We start from the raw sequence: 14,455 nt of genomic DNA, 5'->3' as shown, positions 1-14,455 counted from the left end.
GGTGCACGTCGCCAGGAGCTCCCGCTTGGAGTATGGGTGCTCAAAGGCTGCGGGGAGAACCCGCCAAATATACCTAAAGTTTTTTTTTTTTTTTTGTATTTTTTCCTTTCCCCTTTCCCGGTGCGCTCAGAAAGCGCACTGACTGGGGGAAGTGAGGGGGGCTGGGAAGCGGAAGCTTTAGATTTTTTATTTTCCTCTTTAACTGCGAGGAATTCATCCGGCAACTAGGTCTGTCTGGGCCCAGCGCTCTTGGCAGTAGAGAGGATTCTCCCACCTCCTCCACCCCCCGGTGGGCTCAAGGTGCCAGAAAGTTTGATCTAATGCCGGGTTACGTCATGCGTGCGGAGCTAGCTGCTGGAGTTGGCCGAACCAGGAGGTGGGAGCCCTTCGTCTGATGCCTGACAGTGTGCAGCAGGAGGAACACGAGCGGTTACCTGGAACCGTTTTGCGGGTGTTCCTGAAGCCTGCGGAGTGCTCGGGAGGCTAGAGGATGGGTGCCGGGGGCCGGCCCAGGTCTCCAGCTGGTCCCAGGCCACCTGCACACGTTCCTTGTTCACGGACTGTGGAAGTGGGTAGGGGTGGGGGTTGTCCAGAGTGCCGGGCGGACCCCTTCTGATCCAGAGCAGGTCCGAGACCTACTTTCTCCCGGCAGCGGTCGGCCCCGCTGGGCCCACATTGCTCTGCTTCTCTGGGACCGAGGCCAGCTTCCAGCTGTGGGTTGGTCTCAGTGCCCGCCGAGGAGGAAGGAAATAACATCGATTATTCCTAAAATCCCAGGTTTTTCCCGGGGCTGAAGTGGAAGTTGGGAGGAGAAAGGCGGGAGGCCAAGGGGAGAGTTTGTAGTTGCTGCGCGCCCTGCGCGCCTGAGGAGAGGGGGGCTAGCGGACGCCTCCAGTTTTTCCTACCTCCCGGTGGCTCTCCGCCGGCCTCCCGCCTTCCTTTGTTATGCAGGCATGGGAGGGATCCCCTTGCTAGAAGTAATGTCCTCTCTGATGAAGATGGGCAGATTTCCTCACCAGCGGTCCACGAGTTGCCAAGCAGGGGGAAAGAGTCTCCCCACCCTGCTCCCCAGGAAAGATAATTACACTCAGGTAGCCCAAGTCCTGATAAAACCGCCTGGCCCAAGTGGAGACATCCCTCCAAATTTGGGAAAAAAAGGCTCCTGGAGGTGGGTGGTGGGATGGGAGACTATTTCTTCTTTGACATGCCACTTGCCACTATTAGGAAAAGAGAAAGAGAAGCCATCCTGCCAGAGGAGATGCCTTTTATTAAAGCTGACAAGACAAATAGAGCAAGCTTTCTAGTTGTGATGGCGTTAAAAGCAAGTCTCATTATGTTGGTTTTATTCCCCTTTGGGCTTTATTAGGCAGCCTATACGAAAGAGAGGAATTTATATTTTTATATTTCTAAACTTTAGGGCCTTTTAAAATAAAACGACAGTGAAATTAGTTAGTTGAATTTGGGACATTTGGCTCTGGCTTGTCTTTTCTTTCCCACTCCAAACTTCACAGTGGAATCTTTTCCTCATGGTGTTAATTTATTTGGATATATGGGTATTTCAGGCATCCTGGGATAAAACAGAGTCAGCAACATCCCCACTCTTCCCCTCCTTCTTAACCTGTCAAGCTAGTCTGAGTTAGTTCGAGGACATTTTATCTTAGGTTATCTCTGTTTTATGCTTTTTGATACTGTTGTTTGGTTTGAGATTAGCACATTGATTTTTGTTACAGGTCATGTTTTTTAATAGATTTGCCCTGCCTGCAGAAAACTCTTCTGCTCAGGATGCCATGGTGGCTTTCAACCTGCCCAAAGTTAATCTGTAGAATTTTAAAATACCATGAGTATTCGTAAGTCAGGATTCTAATTTGAAGTTTGTGGAAATACCTCTCTATTTGGCCATTATCAATTTGATAATGGTGAAAGAATGATGAATAAGTTAGATTCAGCTCTAACTTATTCTTAGGGGTTTGCGGATGTGTTTATCTTCATAGGTTAATGCAGAAAAACTTACTTTAAAAAATTATAATTTTAAAAGTAGGAATTGGTAGGCAGATTTATTTTAGAAATGTTGAATGAGATGGTGCCTTTTTTTGGATGAATTAAGAAAAGTCAGCTTGGATGTAATTTAAAAGGAGCCAAATGCAAAATAAGTGACTTAGAAAGAAACACAGATTATCAAAAAGGTAATGAAGAACTGTTTTAGACAATTTGTAGGGGTCTACTAAATTTTAAAATTTAATGTTTTATATTTCCTTCATATCTCTTATCATTTTATAGCATAAGGTAGCTATGCCTTTTGGTTTTACACAAATCCTGTCTTTTAAGATCTTGCTAAAGTAATATTACCAGAGGACTTCAGTCTTCTGGAAAAAAATAGAGAACTTTAATTGCAACTTAAATAGACTTAAAACATTTTTCTCTTAGAAGGAAAGTTCACTGGGCACATTAAGCTGATAATAAATGGATGCTGTGACAAAATTAAGTAAATACACTTTAGCTTATACCAATAAGTATAAATACTCACCAGTACTTTGATTTGAAATTATGTTTAGATAAAATTAAAAGTGGGTATTACACCTTGATCCCAGAGTTTCGATATCTCATTTTGTAACTTGTGTAGTCACAGGAGTTTATCAGCTGCATTGGGTTTCATTACCGACTTCTGCAGTATCATAAGCATCCAAAGATCTAAGTCCACAGAAGAAAAAATATAAAACTTATTTGCCATTTGATAGTTTTGCTGTTAGAATCTGTCTTCCCAGGTATTCACTTCTGGAAATTAGATGTTCAGTTTTCAAATGATGGTAACTTATTAATTGTCAATATTTATTATTCGGAGGTGGGCCACACTAATTTTATATGTTGACTTGCTCCAGATCTCTAAAACAGCAACTGAAACCTATCAGTCTGAATGGAAATATGTAACATTTTCATAAATGCATCTTTCCTGTTTAAACATTTGAAAAGTTGTATCAGTTTCACCTAACTAGTGAGTGTAGCAGAAAGGTCTTTTTAATGTTATGCTCAATTCTGAACTGGCCTATTACTAAGTAAGTTTGAATAATGAAAATCCAAATCAAGGAGACTCTTACTATTTGTCCCTAATTTCTTTAATAATGTAAAGAGCTTTTAAGTGACTTTTAAAAAGACTTTCAATAATAAAAACTTTCTTTATGTTCTCCCTTAGTAGTTACGTTTATAAAGCTAGAGATGACTCAGTATCAGTAATAAGCCTTTTAATCTGAAGCATGTTATAAACACTTTGGTCCTTCCAAAGAGAATATTCTTTCAAATGCTATATATATTGTAAAGTTATTGGATTCATTTGACCAGTTATCAAAATGATGCTAGGATAATTAAACATGTCTCCTACTGGTTTGGCATTAATGAATGGAATAGTAAAATAATACAGCGGCAGATATAACCAGCATACTTTAAGATGCTGATTCTCCTCAGTACGGTTTGAGTATTACCAATTTAACATGTTATTCTCTTATGGAAAAAAAAGTCTGTAATTCATCTGGGATTTTCTGAATTTCAACCTAATCATAAGTTTTCTCTGGACTTGTAAATTAAACATTTCATGTTAGGGCAGCAGGTAATTGACACTGTTTAGTTTTTCTATCATGTAATCTCGTAGTTGTGAAAGTGATGTGAATTTTAGGTCAACATTCCCAAATCTTCCAGGCAGTATATAGATCTTACGTATGTGAATATGTAGAGAGAAGCAGTTTTTCCTAATGATAGCCCCTACGTATTTTTCCTCTTTCAAAATTCACTTGTTTGATTTTGCAAAATCTGAGCCACCAGTGTTTTATTGTACTTACCCCAGTATACCAGTACTGTGCCTTTCCCACTGACAAACAAATAAAATCAATTTAGTTCAAATCTAAGAACTTGTTTTGAAGAAAGTTGGAGAGTTGATCTTGGTTTTGAATGAGTTTCATCACCGACCTTGTCAAGGATTAACTTTATTTTTAAAGATTTAAGTGTTTTAAATAATATTTCCTATATTAGAAACATAAAAATTCTTCTAATAAAAGCAATTACTTAGACTCTTTCAACTTTATTAACTCTCAACCTCAGTGTAATAGATCAATGTTATTAGATATAATGGGATGATTCTTTTATTTCGATATTTATATCAGAGTTTGTGTAAACATCTGGATAAAAATAAAGCAGTATGATGGGCATTGATAGCCTATGTTTTTGCCCTTACTTGTAAGAGACATGAAATGAATCCTCTTCCTTTTACGCTTTTTTGCATCTAGAAATTTGTAGAAGAAAAGTGTGGTTTTTATTTTTGGCCAGTTTTCTATAGAGATTTGAAGGCAAAACAAGTTACTGAAATGTTATGTTCCATTGATTTTATGCATTGTGTTATATATTCATAATAAGCTCTCAGAAATAGCTGCCTTTTTCTTAGGGGCCTGGAACATCACTGGCTGTTTGAAGCACACTTAGCTGTACAGTCTCATTTGGTGTTTCCAGTGTAAGACTAGGGTCAATAAACTCCTTATGATTAAAAGAATCAGAGAGAGCCTTCAGTAGTTCATTACTCCCTGTTCGTTGATTGTAGTGGTGTTAACTAAACCATTGGTTCACTGAAGGAATATCTTGTTGCCATGTGTGTTCTGGCTGATAATCAGTAGCTTTAGAGGCTTCCAACTTAAAGGTTGAGGATCAGATTTGGAAGGAGCACTTAGTTTGGGGCAGGGGGAGCAAATTAACCTTGTGAATTTCTTGCCATTTAATCTTGCAAGTTGCTGTTTGAAGAGGCATCCCATTGCATTCTGTCCACTGGCCTGATTTCCTGTTGGATAAGAACAGATAGAGATGAGCGCTTCCTCTTCTCCCCTGTTGCTATGAGCCTAGCAAGCTACTAGCTTCATGCTGGGCCAAGAAAATGAATGAATACAATTAGTCCTTCAGGAGTCTTGGTCTTCGGAAGCTTAGGAGTATATGCCAAAAGAATGTACTTTTGAGAAAGAGGAAACATTAAAATATAAAGTGAACAAAACATAAGAATGTGTTAAGAAGAGAATTTTACATGTGGGTAGCACTTGGTTTATTGTTTATTGTTTCTTTTCCCAATATAATTCACTTGAGTAATAGTTTTTTTTTTTTTTAATACCCTTCAACACTCTTCATTTTTTTTTTGTAGTTGTTTTGAATAACCTCCAGCAGTAATGAGAATTTTAAAAAGCTATGAAATTTTAAGTAATGAACCACTCTTTGTTAGCTGATGCCATGTAATTGATTTTCTTTTCAGAAACAGTATACAAACTGTTAAAATAGCAGCCCTGATTAGAATGTCCATGTTTAAAAGGCAGTTTGTAGGTCCCTAAAGTACAGTGAGAAAGGCCTGGCCACTTATCCAGGACACTCAGTCAGGACCAGTCTTCCAAACTGAGAAAAAATTGCCTTTTGATCATTTGTGACAGGTAACACCTTCATATTCAGGTATAAAAGCCTCTCAGAGGAGTATAAGAAATGAGATATTAATATTCACTTTTAGTAATTTGTCTTATGATGGTGGTCTTAGACAGCTAAACATCAATAAATTACTGTCTCTTTTAAGGGCCTGATTTATATTATTAGATTTATATTTTAGTCTCCTTCTCAACCTATATCCTGAGCTGTTTTGTAGAAAAGTTTCTCGTGATTAATTTGAACTTCTACTGTTTCTGAATGGGATATTACTCACTACCAGGAGATCTGTTTCCTCTGAAATTTGCCTGCATTTATGTTTTCAAAATCGTCAGTTATAAACAAGGCAGCACAATGACACAGAACCACTTAGTTTAAAATTAAAAAGTAGTAATATGGGTTTTTCTGTGTTATAACTATTATGCCTAGTTTTGAGCATTGGCGAAAAACGTTCTTTATATTTTACTCCTTATTGTACTCTGAAGGATTTATTGTGAACTACTGAACTCTCTACATTATTTTCTAATCTGAAATGTGTGTGGATGGAAACTCTTGACTTTGAGGCTGTTGAATATAGTATTTGAACAGGGAGCCATGCATTTCAATAAAACCATTATTTTAAAATAGTGAAAACTCCTCCTTGAGTTAGCTAGTTGCTGCGAGACAGTGGTGTACCACAGTGATGGTTAGCTCAGCTTTCACTCAGGTAAAATTCTATCATTTTCAATAAGGAAAAATAAACCTTTGTCATCTTTAGAAACATTCTTCACGCAATTGACACTTGACAGGTTGAAGAAAATGTTACTGTCAGGTCTTATTTTCCTCTCAAGTGAGAAATAAAAATAGTTTTGAGTGATCTTTAAAAAAAACTATTGAAAAATTATTTCAAAATGGGCAAAACTGTTTTTAGTTTTTATGTATATGTCATAGAATTAATCTGCCACTCGTGTCAAGGAACGTCATCAGAGTACAATTACAGCGGAGGCTGTCTAAGACCTCAGGTCCCAGGATGCTAACTTTAAAACGCCAAATACCGTTGATTCGTTAGTAACTGGCTATCTCTGGGCATTTTACGATGGAATTCTGTAAGAACTATAAGATGTTGATACTATTGATGCTACTGCTTCTCAAGTGACCTGATTTTCATGACTGATGATCATGATTCTGGTATGAAGTATAAGTGGGGATTTGGGTTTTGTCACATTTCCATGCATTTGCATTGGACAGTCACATCATTAGCATACAAAGATCAGACCTTTTTAAAAAATTGCTTTTACTATTAATAATTTCCAGTAACTGAAAAGCATACTCCATAGATTTCCATGTGGAAGTGCGTGACTATAGACTTGGAGATGAGGAAAAAAATATGCCCAAGTTCTTGTTTCTTGATTTAGAAAAGCTCGGTTTTTGGCTTTCGGGTTAAATCAGCGTTTCTTTTCTTTCCCCCTAGAAGCAGCCATCTTGTTTTAAGACCGATTTTATTTCTTTCATGAAAATGGTCCGGAAATGAGTATGGACGCTAGGAAAGGACTGAACCACTTTATAATCATTTTGGCAGGGCTCTACATTTAAAGGTCTGTCTTATCTGTGAACTCACCGACATGCTATCTTCTTGTATTTGGTTGACAAAGAGAGGGTATTTTAACTTAGTAGTAATGTATTTTAAACCCAGGCATATTATAATTTCATGTTACATGTTGGGCTGTACCATGTTTACATATGTATGCTCCTTTTGAAGTTTATCATCTATTGTTAATTTCTAAGTAATATATTAACAGCCTCTCTTATCAGCGGCCCTCCCCCCCCAGTCCTGACTTGCGTTTTTCTGACTGTGCTAAGTAGTCTTTTTTATTTGTTGGTTGACTTTTTTTTTTCCAAATTGCTCAGCGGTACCAGGAATCTTTCTCTATCTACTAAGTGGTACTGCTAAAAATGTAGTTCCCTCCAGAAATGAAGCATTTGGGGTGCTTTAGGAAGCCAGAGATTCTTGTCCCTGGAAGACAGGCTCTCACTCTCTCATTCTTGTGGGTTCTTATCGAAAATAATTTGGGAAGTAAATTCATATTTGTTATTAAAAATTATGAGCATATACTAATTGAGTCTGTTATATTTCCCACCATGTTTTGTATTTCTGAGTACATTTGGAGGAACATGTGGCCTAGTAAACTTTACCAAAAATTTATACTATGCTTCTTGCCACTGCATCTGTTTGACGATGGCTGGCAACATTATTCCCGTATAAAAACAGAACTTCTTACGATTAATTTCAAAATAACCTGACTCAGTCAGTGTGATTAAACCTGGCACAGATTGAATACTTCTTATGCCACAGATTGCTTCAGTTCCTTAGAACTAGGATTTTTGGTGGTTGTAGATACAATGTAAAGGTAGTAAATAAAGTTCATGTTTTAACGATAGAGTGTGTATCTCATGGACTTCTCATTCAAGTCCAGGTCGGAGAGGACAGTTTTTGTACCCAAACCCTTTCCTCAGCTATCCGTCATCTGTTTTTCTTTGGCTGATGGAGAGAACTAAAATAACCAAGTGTTCAAAGTGACCTTTTTTGCTTTAAATGAACTGACAAATACTTTTGTTTTTCCTTGCTGTTTCTAAGATGCCAGAGTGTCCATTCTAGTTTGATTAGTGATTTATTTATGTATGTAGAAGCTATCATTAACAATTTGTGCTTGCTTCTTCCTGTGAAAATACATATTGTGAAAGTAAATGAAAGTTTCTCCTGTTAAAAATGCAGTTTTGTGGTTTGAGTCAAATCAAATCATGGCTTACTTTGGTCAGATAATTATAGTGCTAATTGTTATCTAGATTTCAATGGTGGTGGGCCTGATAGTTGATGTTTTCTGATACATAGACGCCAGTGGCATACATAGCTCTGCCACATTTACCTAACTTTAATAATATACAGGGTAATAACTTTTGGTTAAGTTTTTAAAAATAGTATTTAATTTTATGGAGACACATGGGAATAGGAAAAAGAGGAAAAATAATTCTAAATCTGGGGAGATTATCTTTTGTGCTTAACAATTAGGTTAAACAAAGTGGGAACAAATGAGCCTAGTTCCCCTTATATTGTTTCAGGGCAAGAAAATACAGACAGATGTCGGAATGTGGAAGCTGTGACCTCTGACCCACACAGCATGGCCACTGCCGTGGCACACAAGTGTCCTGAGCCACCATCGTAGCAGCACTTTCTGAAGTGACTGACACTCTAGTTGGAGACCCTGAAACTGATTCTGTAGCTCTTTGCAGCTCTCCGAAGTCTCAGTCTTTTTAGCTTCAATTTTAAGTTCCTCACCTTAGCTTTTATGAAAAATGTTTCTTTGGCTTAAACAGAGCTTTTGTGACTTCTGGATGGGTTCTGTATCCTGGGAGTCACTATCAGTCTTTGCCTTCCCCCAAATTTATTTTCATTGGGGCTGGAGAATGGAGGGGGCTCGGATGGGTGGTTCTGTTGCAATAAAGTGTTTGTCTGCTTTATTTAGCTAATATGTATTTTTTTTTAAAGACAGATGAAAGCGGTGGTTTTGTTAAGGGCCTTTTCTTTTAGCCTCTGCTTTGCAATCTCGCCAGTAACCCCTGGGTTCAGACAGACCATTAATGTTTTAGATACTGTGGCATTCAGTATTTTCTTCATATATTTGTTTACTGTTACTGCTTCAATAAACTTTTATGCCTATTTCGGTAGTTTTCTGGCAGGGGCTCCATTTATTAAAATTTAGTGACCCAGCACTAAGAGGGGTACAGTTCAAATCATGGTGCTCCTGACAGGGTTTTGTGTCAAACTAAAGAAAATAATAGGGAAATGAAAGCTGCCAAAATGTGTCTCCCAATTACTAATTAATCAGGCGAGAAAGGACCTCAGTGACAGATCTGGTGTCTGCCATGACAGCAAGTCGGGGAATGCCTTATTTTAAATACTGTATAAAGCAAATTGAAGTAAGCCTCAGGGAATATAGCACCCAGATATTTGATATCACAAGTGCTGATTTTTTTACATCTGTGAATAGCAAAGCAAAAAACCAAACTTGAAACTGAATCTTTTTACTCTTCACTGAGATATCAAAATGTGAAAGTACTCTTTACATATTTTGCCCATTAATAAGCAATGCTTTTATTCTTATTAATATTTTATTACAGATATGATAGTATTCTTGCTTTTAATATTGATGTAGCATTGTATACATACTTTATTGTTGATGGAGACTTGGGGAGAAATTAAAAATTGTTTCTATCATATGCCTGCCATCAATATTTTAAGAATTATTATATCAAGGGACAACCCCCCCAAAATATATGTTTTTGCTGTCCCAGAAGTTCCATTCTCTTCTGGCAATGTTCCTACTATGGTTGCTGGACCCATAATTAAATGCCTGTTATTAGTGTATTTTTTCCATAGCATTTACAACCTAAAAAGAAAAGGGGCTTGTATAGAACTATAGCTGTCAAGGGAACAATGAAAACTAATTACACACTCTGCTATCACCATTGTCAACCATACTCTTGGGAAAACAACAACATGACAGTGTGTGTGTGTGTGTGTATGGGAGTGTGTATATGTATACACGGTATTTCATATGAATATATACATATTGGGTCAGATATACCTCATAGCTTAATTTAAAACTACGGGTTTCCTAAAGCAAAAAAGTATATATGGAGGATGATTTAATTCAGTTAATATAAAAACAAAGAAAATTTTTGAGGGAGAGGGTTCCTGTCCTGCCTTTTCTTGGGGAGAGGGTTCCTGTCTTTTTAAAATATGGTCTAAGATAATCAGCCGTATTTATGACTAAATATCTTCTTATTTTGAGTATCATTTTGGAATGGTCCTATTATTGACACAGGTATGCTGTTGTATTTCATTATTTATTATGTAATGATCTTTTTTTTTTACAAATCGTTATATCTTTACTTAGCTCTAGTATTTTGTATTGGTATCTGGTTATTCGAGGATTAATTACTATGTTTATCATGGATGATAACCATCTCTCTGTCACTTTTTTTTGGATGGCTTTGGCCATTTCATTGTTCAGTAGGTGGATGTGAAAAAGAAAACACACCTAAAAAATGACATTTCTGAAACTTAGCCACTTTCGTGCAAGATTTGGTAAGAAAAGACTTTGAGGCTATTGAATAGCTTGAGGTTTAGGAATCAGTTTTGGATTTCAATCAGCCATGCCTTTCCTGTTCTCTGGTACCACACAGAATCAGGACTTGGCCCCATATAATGTTTTCCATTACTGTTTTGGTTCCTTGGGTGAATTCTCTTTACTGTATTACAAACCAAAGCCAAATGGGCAAATTCAGGAGTTATATATTGATTTAAACTTAGTTTTCCAAAGTTTTCACATTAAAGCACTGTTATAAGTAAATAACAGTAGTGTTATATTCCTATGTTGAATATCTAAAAGTTACAATTGATAAAATATTCATTGAGCGATATATGTGTACATAGTGGAAGGCATACATACAGTGGATTTGGAGAAGAATAAGCATCTGTACCCTTAAGGAACTTGCACTTTTGTGTACATTTATGAGTTGTGTACGCATAATTACAGTACAGAGTAGAGACTACTATAAGAAATCTTCACATCTGGATTTATTCAGCAAATACTTATCCAGTGTCCACTGTGGACCTGGTAGTGTTCTTGGTACTGGAAATACAGTATGTAAACGACACCCCTGCCATCATGAAGCTGTCTAGTCAGCGATTACTGCTTTTCACATACTAATGTACACACAGGCCCTCTGGGGGGTTTGTTGAAATACAGATTTTTGATTTAGTAGATCTGGGGCAGGGCCTGGCATTTTGCATTTCTGGTGGGCTCCCAGGTGATATTGAGGCTGCTGGCCTGGGCAGCAAGGTGCTAGATAAGTCATTGGGAAGAGAGCTTACTTCTGCCTCCTCCTCCAGGGCTATTGGTTGTATTTACCCTGAACTTTCTGTGTAGTTCTACAATTCCTTGAATGGCTTAGTATGTGTATGAGGGCAAGTTATTTGTCTTAAGGCCTACCAGTCTTCATTTCTAGTGACTTTCTCCCAAATCTCAGACAAATAAAAGGGATTTTTACATTGAGGTTTATGCACCATTAAAATACACCACTCACAAAAGTAACAGGCCAGGGATTTTGTTGTAAGTCTTGCTCTTTACAGACAAATCTACTGGAGTGAAAATATTGCCTTGGTCCAAAAAGTTTAAGGAGGATTCTGTCATAAATGTATAAATGTATTTGCAAACCCTCCCCAGAGATATTTTCTGTGGCAATGCCAGCATTACACCTCAGGAACAGATTTTTAACACTTTCCAGTTTAAATCCACGTGGTTAAATGAACCTCAAATGTTCATTTTACATTCAGCACAGAAGATGACAAAGAATTTCTCTGCTTCCACTGGTGGGGTTCCTTGGAGCTAACTTTAGGAGCTTATACTTCCATAGAGACTTGGGGTGAAAATACCCTTCTGCTCTAAAATTCCACCGTCCTAGTGTCCTTGGTGAGAAATTTGTTTCAGTAGAGTCTCAGTGATACAAAGCCTATAAATATGCTTCTGTTTTTTTTTTTTTTTTCCATTGCATATGTATCATTTGCTTTTGCAAAACAATTATGTGATGGTTAGATTAGCAAGGATAGAACTAGTTAAATTGAGATTTCTCTGCCTGCTGTTGTTGTTCCTCACTCTGTATCTATAAATACAATATTACTATGCTCCTAAGTGAATTTTAAAGTCTTTGAAAGCATAAAGGAGCCTTGCTTAACCAATATACCTTGGTGGAACGATTATAAAAAGATGAATCTGTTTGTCTGTACATCAGCTGTATCTGAATGACAATAAACCAAAAGTAAGGAAGGATGGTACTCTTTTAATTCAGGTATCTTTTTGTTTTTAATAACAATTTTACCAACACTTTTGTGTAATTATCAAACAGAAACAAATCTTTTCATTTTTAAATCCTTAGTAAAATGTATTTAATTAAAATATTGTGTAACTTTTATAAGAATTACAAATATCATTAAGAAGGGTAAATCAAGCCATGTCTGTTTATTTATTTTTTTTTGTGAGTTTATGTTTATGCTCATTTTAGTGTAAATAAGAGTCTGAGACAGTGACTCTGAGGTGACACCCATTCAGAGTTTGCAGTTTTAGGATTCTCATAGGTAAAGAAATTTGACAATCTTCTGTGACTATGTGTGAATTTAAGTGATTCCTAAAAGTCTGCTATGGGTTTAGAAAGATTATTAAATTTAGAAATAGGATATCTTCATTGAATAAAATGAAGCCATTTGCATATCTCTAAGGAATGACTTTGTTCAAAGTGGAGTTGGTATACCTAAGACTTGTGGTCATTGCTGTGTTGCGATAAAGTAGAAGATGCCCAGTAGTTCTAATTCTTTTAAAAAGGGAAAATAACTCAAGGCATTAACAGTGATTTGTTCTCATACACTGAACAGTTTTTAAACTCAAGGCTATTAACAGTAATTTGCCCTCAGATTAATAGGTTGTAACCAAGTTCTTTGATACATTGATATTGGTATGTTTACAGATGGCTTTTAATGCATAAAATAAAGGCATTGAATGTATGTACTTTTTGTTTTGAGTTTTTATGATAGCAGCTGTTTTGAATAAAACTGGGTTTGGATGTTGGCTAGGCAAGGCTCAGAGAGTGAGATGTTAAAAATCCTACATCAGATTAGATTTTTTCAGTTGTTTTTGTTAATATTTTTGGTTACATTTCAGGTGTAGTTAAATTTCAACTCTAGTTGAGTCTAAGTATGCCATTACATTCATAGGGATGAATTTGAACCTCACTTTCTTCACCCTAACAAATAAATGGGTGTAGTAAAAATAATGTCTCCCTTGTATCTGTGAAAATTTGAAGCAGGATATAAGAAACATTTACAAAAATTAGAACAAAGATTGAGGGAGTCAACTTACTATGCACTGATGCATCTCACTCCATAATTCTATATGTTTTTATAAGTTGCATAGAAAATAGTCTTACAAATTCAAATTTATTTTCAAAACATCCTGGAAGTGTTGCTTGTTAAAGATCAGGTTGTCCTATTTTGCAATGTATGTTGTCTCTGATAGATATGATTTGTGCATTTCCATCAGATTTTCTTTTAAAAGAATTCACATTTTAGGGCTTTAACTTACAGTTTCTACTTGAGTAATAATGTGCAAGGAATGACACTTGAGAGGCAAGTGAGCTAGGACCTTCTTCCAGGAAGGAATCTGAGGTCTCCTTTGTAAAGTTGGTCAAGTTTATTTTTAATATCCTCTCAATTTGTCTTTAATATATTGTTTCCTCTCGACTTCTGAAACCCTAATATTTTGCTTTGGACTTCACAGGTATAATGAGATAGCTCCAGCTCAAAGGAGAAATTAACGAATACCGACACCCTTTGGGAGAGTGCTTGTATTTCCAATGAGGAGCTTGTTGAAACAAATCAATTCCTGTCTGAGGCTGTTCTTCACAGGCAGCCTGGCTGTCCCTGGGACCCTTGGATTTTTTCTGAATCCTCCTGCTAGGAGAACAGAGGTTAACCTCTTGATGTCTCTGTGCTTAAAAAGCTCCTGTTGTCAGCTGCTTTTAAACTTAGTACATATTAATTACGCACACATTGATGTTAGGAGCATCAATAGTTCATAACAGCATCTAGCTAAGAAAGGAAACAGAATTTGTCCAGGAATGCATATTTTAATGCACTGAAACCTGAGTTTCTTTAACACATTGCTGTCAAAGGGCTACTTTCCGGTAGAATTGTCTCGTGGTTACTCAAAGCATGTTTTTAACCTCACATGTTTATGGTTATTCAGGCGTGTGTGCCTGTTACTTGTTTTAAAATCACAATCATATACTTATATTTTATAACATTTTGCTTTTGAAGGTATAAATCTCACTTAAGCCCCAGAAAAATGTAATTCATAAGGGAAATTATCAGTGATCCTAATGTGCTGTATTTGGAAATTTAGTGACAATTAAGGACAGCACTTGGCCAGTAGCA

General features: G+C 36.7%; 1 protein-coding gene across 2 annotated transcripts in view; it reads left to right on the top strand.

Moving 5' to 3' along the window:
* The window catches only part of EFNA5 (ephrin A5), a 281,034-nt gene that overhangs the window by 2,365 nt on the left and 264,214 nt on the right, over positions 1-14,455 (top strand). The window lies entirely within an intron of this gene.

Source organism: Sus scrofa, chromosome 2 (assembly GCF_054392235.1).
Source record: "Sus scrofa isolate SSC_HxYL_T2T_F1_AM1 chromosome 2, Sscrofa_HxYL_maternal_Yorkshire_Landrace_v2.0, whole genome shotgun sequence".
NCBI classification, from domain to species: domain Eukaryota; kingdom Metazoa; phylum Chordata; class Mammalia; order Artiodactyla; family Suidae; genus Sus; species Sus scrofa.
Note: the sequence above shows the minus strand (reverse complement) of the source record. Positions and strands in the feature narration are given on the sequence as shown.